Genomic DNA, 15,597 nt, shown 5'->3' with positions numbered 1-15,597 from the left:
CCCCCACGGTGTTGTCCCCTTATTCTTCTCCCCACCCGTTTTCCGACCAAACCCGCCTCCTGCGCTGCGATTGGCTAGTAGTATCAATTGGCTCGTTGTGTTTATGAACTACTAGCCAATCCAAGTAGAAGAGAGCAGACACTATTAGCCAATCATATTGCAGGACGTGGGGCACTACTAGGCATATATAACGCGGTGTCATCGCACACTTGTTGCAGGTTTAATGATCTATTGGCCAACTCTGTTCTCTCTAACTGGGGGAAGCACTTATCCGAGCAGATGCTGAACCCCTGAAAGTAGAACATTATCCAAAATAGCACCCAGGCTGGAGAGCGGCTACTGCTTTGGCTGGAGAGCGGCTACTGCTTTGGCTGGAGAGCGGCTACTGCTTTGGTTAAATGATGAGAGGTTCTAGTCCAGGTGTGCAGTCTGGGGTAATGCTGTCCAAGCTAAGAGTATTCTACACTGCTTGGCCAAGAGTAGTCAGCTGTCTTACTGACTCATTACTCTCTCTCTGATTGACTGACTGACTGACCATAGCTAAAACGCAGCATCTCACCACTTACTTACTAGTTGAAGCAAACATCTTTATTTTGTTGGTTTGGACATGCAGCTCTGGAAATCCTTTCTTATTTGGTGGGGATAGAGTAAAAGTAAAAATAGAGTCTCCTAAATCGTCCTTAGTTTGTGGTTTTAGAAAAAACAAGTTTTTAAAAACTTTCATTTTCAATCTAAAACCAGTTGACATTTTGCTGGGTTAGTTCAAGTGTCTGGTAAAATTAAAGCTGCACAATGTAAGTTTTGGGGATTTGGAGACCTCTCTGTTGGAAATGTATAATTGCATGCATTGCATGTATAGATGAACATTTTTACATTTACATTTCCAGCGTTTAGCAGACGCTCTTATCCAGAGTGACTTACCAGAAGAGCTTTGTCTGTCTAGAGAAAGTGTCTCTGCTAGTTACCAACAGGTTAGAGAGAAAGACGGTCCTGAGCTCAGAGACTGATAGAAACACAGTCACTGTAGATACAGAGAGAAAAGGAGCAGAGCTGAAGACAGAACTCTGTGCTGTACAATACACTACAATACAGTAAACTACAATACAACACAATACAGTAAACTACAATAAAACACAATACAGTAAACTACAATACACTACAATACAGTAAACTACACTACAATACAATACAGTAAACTACAATACAACACAATACAGTAAACTACAATGAAACACAATACAGTAAACTACAATACAACACAATACAATACAATACACTACAATACAATACAACACAATACAGTAAACTACGCTACACTACAATACAGTAAACTACACTACAACACAATACAGTAAACTACAATACAATACAATAGAGTAAACTACACTACAACACAATACAGTAAACTACACTACATTACAATACAGTAAACTACACTACACTACAATACAGTAAACTACACTACAATACAATACACTACAATACAATACAACACAATACAGTAAACTACACTACAATACAATACACTACAATACAATACAACACAATACAGTAGACTACACTACACTACAATACAGTAAACTACAATACAATACAATACAGTAAACTACACTATAATACAATACACTACAATACAATACAATACAACACAATACAGTAAACTACACTACACTACAATACAGTAAACTACAATACAATACAATACAGTAAACTACACTATAATACAATACACTACAATACAATACAACACAATACAGTAAACTACAATACACTACAATACAGTAAACTACACTACACTACAATACAGTAAACTACACTACAATACAATACACTACAATACAATACAACACAATACAGTAAATACACTACACTACAATACAGTAAACTACAATACAATACAATACAATAAACTACACTATAATACAATACACTACAATACAATACAACACAATACAGTAAACTACACTACACTACAATACAGTAAACTACAATACAACACAATACAGTAAACTACAATACAATACAATACACTACAATACAATACAACACAATACAGTAAACTACACTACACTACAATACAGTAAACTGCAATACAATACAACACAATACAGTAAACTACAATACAACACAATACAGTAGACTACAATACAATACAATACAGTAAACTACACTACACTACAATACAGTAAACTGCAATACAATACAACACAATACAGTAAACTACAATACAACACAATACAGTAAACTACAACACAATACAATACAGTAAACTACACTACACTACAATACAGTAAACTGCAATACAATACAACACAATACAGTAAACTACAATAAAACACAATACAGTAAACTACAATACAATACAATACACTACAATACAATACAACACAATACAGTAAACTACACTACACTACAATACAGTAAACCACAATACAATACAATACAGTAAACTACACTACAATACAATACACTACAATACAATACAACACAATACAGTAAACTACAATACACTACAATACAGTAAACTACACTACACTACAATACAGTAAACTACAATACAATACAACACAATACAGTAAACTACAATACAATACAACACAATACAGTAAACTACAATACAATACAATACAGTAAACTACACTACACTACAATACAGTAAACTACAATACACAGTGCAATACAATAAAATATAATATATTTAAATATAAAACATTTTGTAATGTGCTTTGTTCTTCGGACCCCTTCCCTGAGTGGATGAATCTGATGGTTGTGAACACATTTGAAAGAGTATTCAAAGAGAACTCAGTGAAGGTCGTGTCTTTTAAGGATGTAAGAGAATCTAGAAAAACCTCTGACCTCTGACCATAAAGGCTTCAGTCCCCTATCTATAAATCCCTAGTGATGCCGTTGTGCCTTTATTTTTAAGAGCACAGTTAAATGAATGGATCACATCTGACAATGATTATTTTCTCTGAGGTTAGTTATCAGGCAGTGCTACCTTTGCAAAGGTGGTTGAATTTGAACTTATCACATGTGTAACTATCAGCATTGAAGGCTGACAACATACAAAGTTGGAAAGGTGGTTTAATATTTCAATCACTGTTCAATTCAGCCAAGGATCTCCCAAATATACACAACTGTAAGAAAACTCAACAATTTAACAAAATAGTATGAATCTAAAGATTTTATAAAGTGAAGAAGAAGTGAGGATTGCTTGGTATGGTGTAGTGGTTAACACCTCTTTCTTCTATGCTGTAGGTGGTAAGCACCCTATACTATACCAGTAAGAGTCCTTGGCTACCACCTGTGTAAAATGATCACGTTGTAAATTGCTCTAGATTAGAGCATCTCCCAAATGCCAAATGAGTCCACTGTGCAGATTTGAGTGAATCACTGATCTTCAAACTATTTTTTCATCCAAAATGCTCATTATAAATGACATATTCTGGAGTTTGGCAGAGGCTGTGGCTTAGTTGCACCATGTTTCTGCTACATAGAGTCATTTTAAAAGGTTCTTTAAAGAAGTATATACAGCAGGTTTTCCTCCAATCAAAGAAGGTCCTATATACAGTTGTAGGCAAAAGTTTGGGCACTCCTGAACAAATTACATTTAGTTGATTTTCTAAGTGAAAATAAGTGCACATCCCCTACAGAGAACACACAACTTGATGCAATATTAACGTTTATTTACTGAATTTGCTGGAAAAAGAACTTAATAATACATAAAATGTGACTTGTGCAAAAATGATGGCCTATTTTTTATCTATTAGTTTTTACCAATATGTTAAAATCAATAAATACATGGAAATTGGGCAGTAAAGTAAAATGACATTTGTTCATTTCCTAAGTAAAAATAAGTTAACGCATCGTCTATAGAGAACACACTGCACATTTTAAAGCACTATTGCTGTTTGTTTGTTGAGTTTGACATAGTGGAAAAAATAAACTATTACATGTGGCTTGTGCAAAAGTTATGGCACATTTTATAATATAATATTTTAAAACATCCATCCATCCATCCATCCATCCATCCATCCATCCATCCATCCATCCATCCATCCATCCATCCATCCATTTTCTAAACCACTTCTCCGTCGCGGGGGGGTGCTGGAGCCTATCCCAGCAGTTTTCGGGCAGAAGGCAGGATACACCCTGGACAGGTCGCCAGTCCATCGCAGGGCAGACAGACAGACACAGACAGTCACTCACACACTCACACCTAGGGGCAATTCAGCACGCAATCGACCTGACTGCATGTCTTTGAACAGTGGGAGGAAACCTGGAGAACCCAGAGGAAACCCACACAGACACAGGGAGAACATGCAAACTCCACACAGAGAGGACCCCAGTCACCCGGCTGGGGAATCGAACCCAGACCCTCCTCGCTGTGAGGCGACAGCGCTACCCACCACGCCACCGTGCTGCCCAATATTTTAAAACAGACAGAAAAAATTGAGAAAGTGTGCAGAAAAATTGGCATATTTAAGTTTGTTTTCTGCAGAGGATGTGTTTACCCTTGAAGGGTCACTTTTTAACGGTGTAGGATCTTTGCTGTTTCATCTCACAATGGTCACTATTTTAAATGTTAGAAACTAAAAGACAAGTTGTTTTTTTCCACGTCAGCCAAATTCCTTTTATGGGTTCTCTTGTTCTCCTATAGCTGGAATGGAATGGAACCTCTCTGTATGCCGTGCTCCACAAGGTAGTGCCAGGGGTGTCAACTACTTATGCAAGAACTGTTTGTACACTACATTAAACTGCGTCAAAGCATCACCTGCTCTCATGCTGATGTCATTTCTGACTCTGCCGTGAAATAAAGGTGACCCCAGCATAATTGCATTTGAGGGAAATGTCTTGTGTAGTTCTGCTGAGATGTTTTGTGGAAAGGGTGATGCTAAATATCAGAACAAAACTGAAGAAAATGCCGTTGCCATTTCTGGTCCAATTTCTGAAGTGAGAGATATCCTAAATGCCAGATGCTGTTATTAACTAAATGGCATGATTCATAGAAATATCACAACATAACCTGATGTCTACCTGAATGCAAAATGACGGGTGCCATAAAACTGAAACATGAATATCTAAACTTTTGTTCAAAATACAGTTATACACAAGTTTGAACACTAACATTCACATGACCTGCATCATGTTCAGGGTATAAATATGCCGATTTTCTGCCAATTTAGTGGAGAATTTATTTTCATTGGCTAAGTTTAAAATATTGGAAAAATACAACATAAAATGTGCCACGACTTTTGCACAGGCCACGTTTTAAACAGTAACAGTGCTTTAAAATGTTCAGAAGTGTGTCTAGCGGACGTGTTCATTTATTTTCACTTAGAAAATCAACAATCAAGATGTCATTTGACTATTGTTCCAAAACTTTTGCCAATGATTGTAGTTCTGAGGTAGACAGGTGGCTCCATTGACATGTAAAATATGTGTGCACAGGTTGTTTCAGCCTCTGTGCAGTTGTGCTTCAGCTAAGCAATACATCAAGTGAAGCAACAAATGTCAGCCTGTAGACGTCCAACACAAAAGAATCAATTAGGGAGGTTCTCTGCATTTCATACAATGACAAAAGGAGTAACAATCACTGCTGCTGAGGGTAAATGATTCTGCGTTAATTACATTACTGCAATTATAAAAAAAGCCATTGGTTTGTTTTTCTGAGGTCTTGAAGCTTCCAATGGACTGCAAGACAAAGTAAATTAAAGACGGCATGTTAATAAGAGAAAATATGCATGTGTTAGATGCACCATAATACCTTGACACAAATGAGTCAGTATAATTAAAACCCCAATACAAAAAGTGATTCCTGAGAGAAAAAAAGATTTTGTTTTAAATGGATGTTCTCAGCAGGTTCCCTAAGCTGGTCCTGTTTTAAAGCCACATTCAACGTCAGCTTATCTATAAACAGTTTGTGTAAAGCCAAGAGCGTAATAGCAAATCACACGATTTGATGTTTCATTTTGTGTTTCATTTTTTCAACATGCTCAATTCAGCAGAGAAACTGAATGTAACATGTACAGAAGTGTGTTCTCTGTAGAGGACGTGTACTTATCTTCAGTTCCAGAAAATCAGAAAAACATGTACAGTCTATTGGAAGCGTTGGAGCAGCAAGGTCAGTTTTTTCTATATGCTGAAGACATTTGGGTTTTAGATCAAAAGATAAATATGAAATGTTTATTTCCTGATATTTACATCTAGATAGAACATAGCACCTTCTGGCACCCAATTTTTAGGCTTACAATAATTGCATCAAACCAGTGACCCACTGACATCCCCAAACTGTTGCATTCTCTTTTCGTGATGCTTTTCCAAGCTTTCACTGCAGTTTCTTTCAGTTGATGTTTGTTTTAACATTTTCAGTTTTCTCTTCAGGAGGTGAAATGCAGGCAGGTACAAGTGGGTTAAGTGATACTTTATTAATCCCACAAACGGGGAGTTCCACCTCTGCATTTAACCCATCCATGAAGAGAAACACCACATACACACTAGTGAATAGACGCACAGACACACTAGGGGGCAGTGAGCACACTTGCCCGGAGCGGTAGGCAGCCCTATCCACAGCACCCGGGGAGCAATTAGGGGTTAGGTGTCTTGCTCAAAGACACCTCAGTCATGTGCTGTCAGCCCTGGGGATTGAACCAGGCCAGTTCCCTAACATCCAGCCCATGATTGCCCCCAAACATCAGTGGGATTAAGGTCTGAGGTTTTACTTGACCAATCTAAAACCTTTTCCCCCCTGATGAAGGTATTTGTTATATAGGCCCCCAGTTAGTAAACTGGAAGACATCCAAATGACTTCTGGATCGATTCTGCTGCTACCATCATGAGTTACATCACCAATAAGGATTAGTGAGCCTGCTCTAGAAGCAGCCATGCAAGTCCATGAAGGTTGGAGATGTCATTTGTTGTTGTTGGTAATGTTGGTGATATTTTACTGTTTTTCTTTACAGCCCTCACAAAGTTTCTGTCATCACCTGCTGTTCTTTTCCTTGGCTGACCTGTTCGATGTCTGGTGTTGTTTTGCTGGACTTTCTAAATTGTTGTATTGGCTATGCTCAATGCTTGTTCAGTGGTGTTAGCTTCAAAATAGCTTGCTTTTCTCCCATAGACAACTCTTTGCAGTCTTCAAAAATGAAGCCCAGGACTCAAACCTAGTGATGAAGAGTAGTGTAGCTGACGCTCGCAATACAGCAATGTGTTACTGTGGCAATGCCAGAAGTTTATGAGATTATCATATTTGATTTCTGATTGTTCTTTTTTATGTTGCATAAATTAATGATGAAATCCGTAATGCAATTCGTAGTTCTGCTGTTAGACCTTATTGAAATATTAAGTTTAATTTGTTTATTAATTTGTGGAGAGACGTCATTTCCTGTCTGGGTAACGTGCGCGGGAAATTGTGAGTGGAAACTAAGCGAAAGAGGAAAGAGACGAGAGAAAGAGACAAGGAAAAGATGAGAGATGACTGTCTACTACTGGCTAAATAGGCGCACACGGTAACTTTTGTAAATATTGGAAATTGTGTACCTTTGTAGAAGAAATTTTTCTGAAAATTATGTATATGCAATGTGTTTTTGTTGTTGTCAGTTTTCACGGTGTTCCGTAACTTGGTGAAGAAAATAAAATGGTTGTGGACATCAGTAAGAGGCGTGAATCTTATTACCAGAGTAGATACAAGTAGCATTCAGTATACCAGGAGTGCACAACTCCTAATGTACATTGGTCCTCCAGAAGTTGGAGCTGTGCACCCCTGCAGTATACAATATACAATGGAACAGTACGCAATATACAATTGCACACATATAATATACTATTGCACACACAAATGATTTCTGCTATGAGGAGCACTCTTTATTAACACTCGAGACACATACAAAGGCACATACAAAGCCAGTAGAATGGCAGGCAGACCACATGCTTCTTCGCTAAGAACAACCCCACACTAACTACCTCACAGCCCAGCACATAACACAATAAACACATAACCACACCTTCAAATAATGAACGGCGACATTAATAACATTAAATAATATTTAATGTCCCTTTTGCAGAGGGGTCAGGGCGCACAGTACACCATGCCTCTAGAGCCCCTTCTGCGAACTGGAGCAAGCAGCAGCCACCATAACAGGCTACGTTTTCTTTGGGGATTATTTTGCCTTACAACACTTTGCATATGCCTCTCTTCCATGAACAGACTTCAGGCCAAATCTCAAACTACTGCAAAACAATTTCTGAGGCATCAGGCAGCATATTTATATCAATTTGATATAATAACTCTGTGATAACAATTCACATCACCACCACTGTGAACAATTCTGACTCTGTAAGTGTTGCTAGAACGGCTTGTTTCACATCAAACCCCTCTGAATGACTTTCTTCTGCCTATATCTTGACAATCTGGTTATGCAGAAATCTTGACATTGGTGGAATTCACAAGTGTTTTTCTCCATCAGTTACCTGACACCTATTATTGTGACATAGGCTTTAAGTTATATGATATAGTGATGTTAAGATATCTTCTCGCATCACAGCTCCTCACAGATCGTAATGGTCAGTAATGCAGAAGAATACACGCAGGCAAAATCCGTTTCACTTCAAACGATAAAGCCAGTGAGGTTAGTCTGACTGGAATTAACTGATATGACGTCAGCGGTTTTGTTTCCCAAACGCCATTAGGCCAAATATGCAGGCGTTGATTGCTTTTTATAAAGTCTCCTTCACATCTAAATACAGAACATACCTTCTGTATTGATCTCATATTGTATCATGGTGTTCTGCCACCGGCTGCACTGCTATTGAAACTCGCAAGCCTGCATGCAGAAAGGCCATGAGCAGAGGCTCGTGAGAGGTCGCTCACCCTCTGTAAAAGGGACTTTTGTTCTGTTGTTGTTGTTGTTTGTTTAACTGAGATGTGTTTATGTGTTTACTGAGTGTTTATGTGCCAGAGACGTCACCTGGCCTGGGCTTCCAGGGCTATAGCAATACATATTTTTAAACCCTTACAATCCCAGGATAATTACACACTAAGCATATTTAGTAACTACAGGGACTTATAAGTTATAGAAGTGTATAATAAAACTTGCCTGGCCATTTAAGGGGTTAAACAGCCCCAAACCTTATAATATTAACATGTCACACATTTTACCCCAACTTGATCAGATATCACTCTCATCATCCTTTGTTTTATTCAGAGGCACGTTAACTCACTCTTAAACTTTAGAGGGCGAGAGAGAGAGAGAGAGAGAGAGAGAGAGAGAGAGAGAGCGAGAGAGAGAGAGAGAGAGAGAGAGAGGGAGATCTCTACACTGAAAAAAGTGGTGTGAGCACCAGTTACACACAAATGAAATATCTTGCACCATTTTAAGTGCTTGCACATAGTTAATTATGTTGAGGTAACATATTCCATTCACATATAGCCGATGTACACATTTGTACCAAGTAAATTTAAAGCAACCTGTGAACAACTTTTTTTTCCAGCGTATAAAAAAAGGCATATCTACTCCACTGAAACACTCATTTTAACTTATAAAAGTAAGTAAACTCTGTTTTAGAATTTCAAGTTCACTAAAGAAGTAACAGTATCTTAACAGCTTTAAGGCAGCCAGGTCGCTTAGTTATTAAAACTCCAAAATAGTCTTTATGTTATGTTCTACATAAAAAAGAGCATGTTCTGAGCAGCACATTGGTCTCTCCTGTACAACGCAACCATATTTGGCATTTTTCTCTTTTCACTTCCACATTATGTGAAGTAGCACGTGAATGTGTACTTTTCTCTTCCCTTTAACTGACTTTTTTTTGTAGATTTGTTCACTTAGGCCTGGGGTTAAACAGTCTCGGTTGAGCCTTGATTGCCAATGCAGTCGGCCAATATCGCAGACAGTGTACCTGCTCATTAAGAGTCAGCTCTTCAGATCTGTGCCACTGTCCTGCAGAGAGCACGAGCTTTGAAGATGTGCCTTCCCAGAGCTCCTTGACAAACACAGCTAGATGCAAGCATAGACCCTTATCTGCAGTTTAAAATTCCAACCATACCCCCACCTAAGCGTGTGACTGTTGTTGAAAAGACAGGAGGAAAACATCTCTCTTGCTTCTCTCTTACTACTGATGCAGAAGTTTATCCAGAGATTTTTTTACTGAGGAGAACTGCTACTTAGTAATGTCTTTCTGGTAGGTCAGACACTAGAGGGCGCTCCTGTGTGAGTTCAAAATGTGCCTGTTAAGCTGTTATGCAAAATAGTAATGTTTAAATGGTTAGTCTTTTATACGCAGCTCTATTTATAAGACTTTCTAACAGCATCATATGTACATTTATGGCATCAGTGAGTGCGGATTGCTTTACAATGACTTAGCATTCTATAGCTGTACTGCTGACCAGCCAACACTCAGTAGCACCATGCTGTCTAAAACCTGTGTGCTGTACAACAACAGAAAGGTAAGTTAACACAATACATACGTCTTTACAGAAGTGAAGGAAATTCCTGCATGGAAGACCAGAAAATAGTTTAATTAACATTTTGGGAAGAAAATGCAGTGGCCAGGCTCCCTTGCAACCGGCTACCCCCAGTGAATAATACACCATGCCATTCGTTTTGATTTCCATTACCGTGTTCGTGATTTGAACCAATTTTGAATAAAAAGTTTAATTGTATCGCCTTAATTAAACTGCAAGCTGCAGTCTCTATATAAAGGGTTAGCTATGCTGACACATTTTGTATGCATCATTGAAATGGAAGTAACTGGCATCGACACCACACTACCAAGATCTCACAAAGGCACCTACTGTATGTTTTCAGTCACAAATTAAGAGTATAAAAAGGCAAAAATCTAAACCATGCACCCCATTTCCAAAACAAGTTGGGACGCTGTGCAGAATGTCAATAAAAATAGGATGAAATGATATGCAAATCATGTGAACCATTTTTAAAGGTAAATGCTACAAAGACAAATACATGCCCATTTTGAATTTGATGGCAACAACACATTCCAAAAAAGTTGGGACTGTGTTTCATCACCTCTTCTTTTAACAGCGTTTGGGAACTGAGGAAACACTGAAAGTGAAATGCTTTCTCGTAATTGTTTGATATAGGATTTCAGCTGCTCAACAGTTTGGACTGCAGACAGGCCAGTTTAGCATCTGGACTTTACTACAGAGCCATGCTGTTGTAATACGTACACAATCTACCTTTGTAATACGTCACTACCTTCAAAGGCAGCTCTCTTGTTGGGCTGCAATTTAACCAAAAATATGCAGTTAATTTAGTGACAAAATGTTTGAGAGAAGATCATGATGTCTGAGAGGGGAATGTTATGGTTTGAGAGGACAGCGGTGTGCTGAGCGTGTAGCTCATGAACTTGAATGCATTGGTCAGCGCAAGGTGCGCAGGTAAACGCCTTCGGATTTGCTCAACAGAATACTCTGGCTTCATTCAAAACTTGAAAATCTGCACAACAATGCATCCCTTTCAGAGCTCTTCACCTTCAAAACTCGATGTGCCAATGTTAGAGCGCAGCTTTGTTTAATAACTAGGTCTAGACTGAACAGCTTGGCAGAGAGGGCCTGTCTAACAGGTTAATGGGCTCCACCAGTAATGCTGAGTTGGGCCTTATGGAGAAACATTACTGAAGAATACACTGTTAGAACTTTCAAATGTCAGTCATTAAGGTGGAGCTGTGATAAACACCTCTCTCTCTAAGTTGGTGCCAATTTCTTTGGCGCTAGTGGAAATTTAGCATTATTGTAGTAGTGGTACTTAAGATTAAGAGATACTTTTTTGATCCCACAACCGGGGAAATTCCACCTCTGCATTTAACCCATCCGTGAAGTGAAACACCACATACACACTAGTGAACACACACACACTAGGGGGCAGTGAGTACACTTGCCCAGAGCAGTGGGCAGCCCTATCCACAGCACCCGGGGAGCAGTTGGGGGTTAGGTGTCTTGCTCAAGGACACCTCAGTCATGGACTGTCAGCCCTGGGGATCAAACCGGCGACCTTCCGGTCACAGGGCCAGATCCCTAACCTCCAGCCCACGACTGCCCCAATCACCATCTGCTATATGATGAAATACACAGCTGCTGAATGGTCACAGTTATATGATTATATTATAAGGTTTCCTAGCATATCTTCTTCCTTTGTAGTATCCTAGAATCTATGGAAGGCAATTAAGTAGTTTTTTAAAACAAGATTACTCAATCAATCATCAAAATCCGCAAGAAATACTATAATTAATAGTGACATCCCTATTAAAGTTGATTGTGGCTGCTGTTCAGGCAATGCAGCTGCATTAGATGGAATAATAGATAGAATGCAGCTGATGTGACTCATCGCCATGATGCATAATGTCGTATTATTTGCATCATGCATCTTATGTCTTAATGTATTGTTACACCACTACCCTATTCCCTTAGCGATGGAGCTGCATTATCATCATCGTCTATCTGGCTGTCATGCCAAATTGGCAAGTTTACTAAAAAGAAGCTGTTGCCCCAGTGTTGACTTTAAGCTTAGATTCAATGAATGATGGAAAAAAAAGGATGAAGAGGCCAAAGACAGTGACGTGGTGGAAATCAATTGTTACAAATCCATGGCTGATTTCTTCAGTCCCTTTGTTATGAGAAATCGGTAATGGTCTGAGCGAAGGGAGAGAGGCAATTGGTAATTTAGAAACACAGCATGACCACCAACATGCCTTCCCAGGCAGGCTGTCACCCAGTAATGCTACACCCCAGGGTGCCCAATACACATGCACAGAAATCGATTTATCTATGCCCAATTAGCCACACAAACACACAGAAACATTTCCATTATTGAAACTACGTAGGATTATAACCACTAGGATTCGTTCTGATGCCAGCTGTGAGAAGCTAGGATATTTTTCTTTAATCGTCTTCCATCTTTGCATTTTATAGCATGCTCTTTCTGCCGTGTCTGAAGGAAGTCGCAGGAATAAGGTCATACTGTCTTACAGAGTTAGGCCCCGTCCCATTTCTTATTTTTACCCCTACCCCTTGTTTTCGAGTGTCACTTTGCCCTTCGGAACTGAGTTACAAGTGGCAGCTGTTGAAATCTTCCCTCATGAAATGGGACAACCCTCAAATAAAAAGAACAGTACTTCATTTACAGGCTACTCGCGGTGCTCTGAGGGGGACCCTGCCCGTCTGTAGTGACAGCAGAGGAGTGCTAAAGTCCAGCAACCTGCTGCAGGTCTTTGGTTAAATTTAGGGAACCATATGCCTTGAAAGGCATCTAATTCTTCTGTGATATGAAGCAGCTATTCACTAGTTTCTTGTTCAAATGTTCCTGTTCCACCTTAAATGGTGTAGCTACATTCTGGTGCCTTACCATTTAAGGTGGAACAGGAAAACAATGCATCACCATACTACTAACAATTTTAGCTTGTTATGAAAAAAAAGGACCATTAAACATCTTAGTTTAAACATCATTAAACTAATATAATGCAATGGTGATGGTTTATTTTAACTGAGAAAATACAGATGTGGGTGTCCTTGGTCGCTTGTGCAGCCACCTTGCTGGGTTTTTTGTTTTTTCTCATAATTCTCCTTTTGGAGACTTGGTATGCTCCATTTGGAGGACCATGTAGCCCTAGCATTTATGCCCTGCCCCTCCACAAAAATTTGAACCCTTAGGTGTGAACGTGCAAAACAGGTGTAAGAGCTGGGGTGAAAAACAGAGGAAGGTGTGAAATGGGATTGTGCCTTAGTCTATCCTGAGATGTTTACGGAACAAGCTTAAGCTAAATGCCATTCACCCTTCCCTTGACTGATTACCTGTTATTTTAATATGATCTGTTCTTGGATTAGTTCAGCATTTTATGTATCCCATCTCATGAGCCTGGACATGAGAAGATGTTTGCATTAAAATTCCCCTGATATCTCAAACATTTAACATGATTTGGACATTGAGAGTCATTGAGAGTGTTTTGACCTGACATGGGCCTTGCTATATTATACTGACTAATGACTAGCGGAGTTTTTATTTGTAATGTTGATAATGGTAAATTGGTCAAATATGAAAAAATACATTTTCTTTGTGGATTATTTCGTCTTAAAACACCCTGCATGTACCCCTGAACCATGGATGTATTATTAAAATACATTTTAGGCCAAAACCATTGCAAAACTACCATAAAGCAATGTCTCAAATATCAGGCAGTGTATTCATAACCATGTCACATATTCATTTTCCGCGAGGAGGCTTTAGATGCATTAAACCCTTCTGACGTCTAGCTCTTATCACCACCACTGTGAGCAATGCTGACTCAGCAAGTTTCCTAGAACTGAACATTTCACATCAAACCACTCTGAATGGCTTTGTTTACAGTTTAACAGAGTGGATGATGCAAGGTGGAACTGCCCTTTAACACCAGAGCTGTGCAGCTGCCTTTTACAGATTTCTTCCTGTGATCTCTGCCTTCCCTAATTTTTCCCTTTCTTTCTTTTTTTTTTTTAGCATGTTTGGATCTCTCACCCCGCGACCCTGACGGAGAAGCAGCTTAGAAAATGGATGGATGGATGGATGGATGGATCTCTCATGCACTTTTCTATTCAGGGTGAACTGTCATGAGAAATGTTGGTCAGTGCTGAGGCACAACTGCCCCCTTGTGGTGAAATGTAAATGAATGCGACATAAACTGATTTACATTTACATTTACATTTACGGCATTTAGCAGACGCTCTTATCCAGAGCGACTTACAAAAGTGCTTGTCATTACTTCAGAATATCTCATGTTAATAAAGGTCGACATAATTTTAAAGAGCTTTGCTCTAAATTGCTACCTGAAGTTATTTATGCATTGAGACCTAAACAAATACAACAAGTAGAAAAATACCTACAACTCAACACAGAGTCTACACAACACTAAACCTGCTGAAAAAAAAGTTTGTAACATAGTGAACAATAAAAGAGGTGAAGATCTTTAATAGACAGTGTTAGTGATTAGATAAGTGTAGTGTAAAGAGATGGGTCTTCAGACGTCGTTTTAAAGTAGAAGTAGAAGTAGAAGAAGAAGTCTGACTCACATCAGCTTGACTTCTGCTTTCGGTTAGCCAACCACCTAATTAGCTAACATTGATGGTGCCTTCAGCAAATGAAATAAAGTTTATATGCAGGCAGGTTAGTGCTAGGCAAAGGTAGGCAGCATATGTACAGTTTAAATAAAGCTGTTCTGTGCAGTTTTCTTTGTTTTTATTTTTATATTATTTGCTATTTATTTACATAATAAGCAAATGTATATAACCACACTTCATAATATTACTTAAAACAGGTAAAAATATCTACAAATAAGTTATTATTAGTTTACCTCCATATCAATGAAAACATATTTCCCCTTGCTCTTTTAAATAAAAGAGTAATTTAATGACACACCATCTGCTTGCCTGTCCGTACAGGTCATATACAGAAACTAAGATAAATAAATAGTTGTGGGCTGGAGTTTAGTGAACCAGCCCTGTGACCAGAAGGTTGCTGGGTCGATCCCCTTGGCTGACAGTCCCTGACTGAAGTGCCCTTGAGCAAGACACCTAACCCCTAATTACTCCCTGGGCGCTGTGGATAGGGCTGC

The sequence above is a fragment of the Pygocentrus nattereri genome, chromosome 30, assembly GCF_015220715.1.
Source record: "Pygocentrus nattereri isolate fPygNat1 chromosome 30, fPygNat1.pri, whole genome shotgun sequence".
Taxonomy (NCBI): domain Eukaryota; kingdom Metazoa; phylum Chordata; class Actinopteri; order Characiformes; family Serrasalmidae; genus Pygocentrus; species Pygocentrus nattereri.
The sequence above is the reverse complement of the archived record's forward strand: the minus strand, read 5'-3'. Positions refer to the sequence as shown.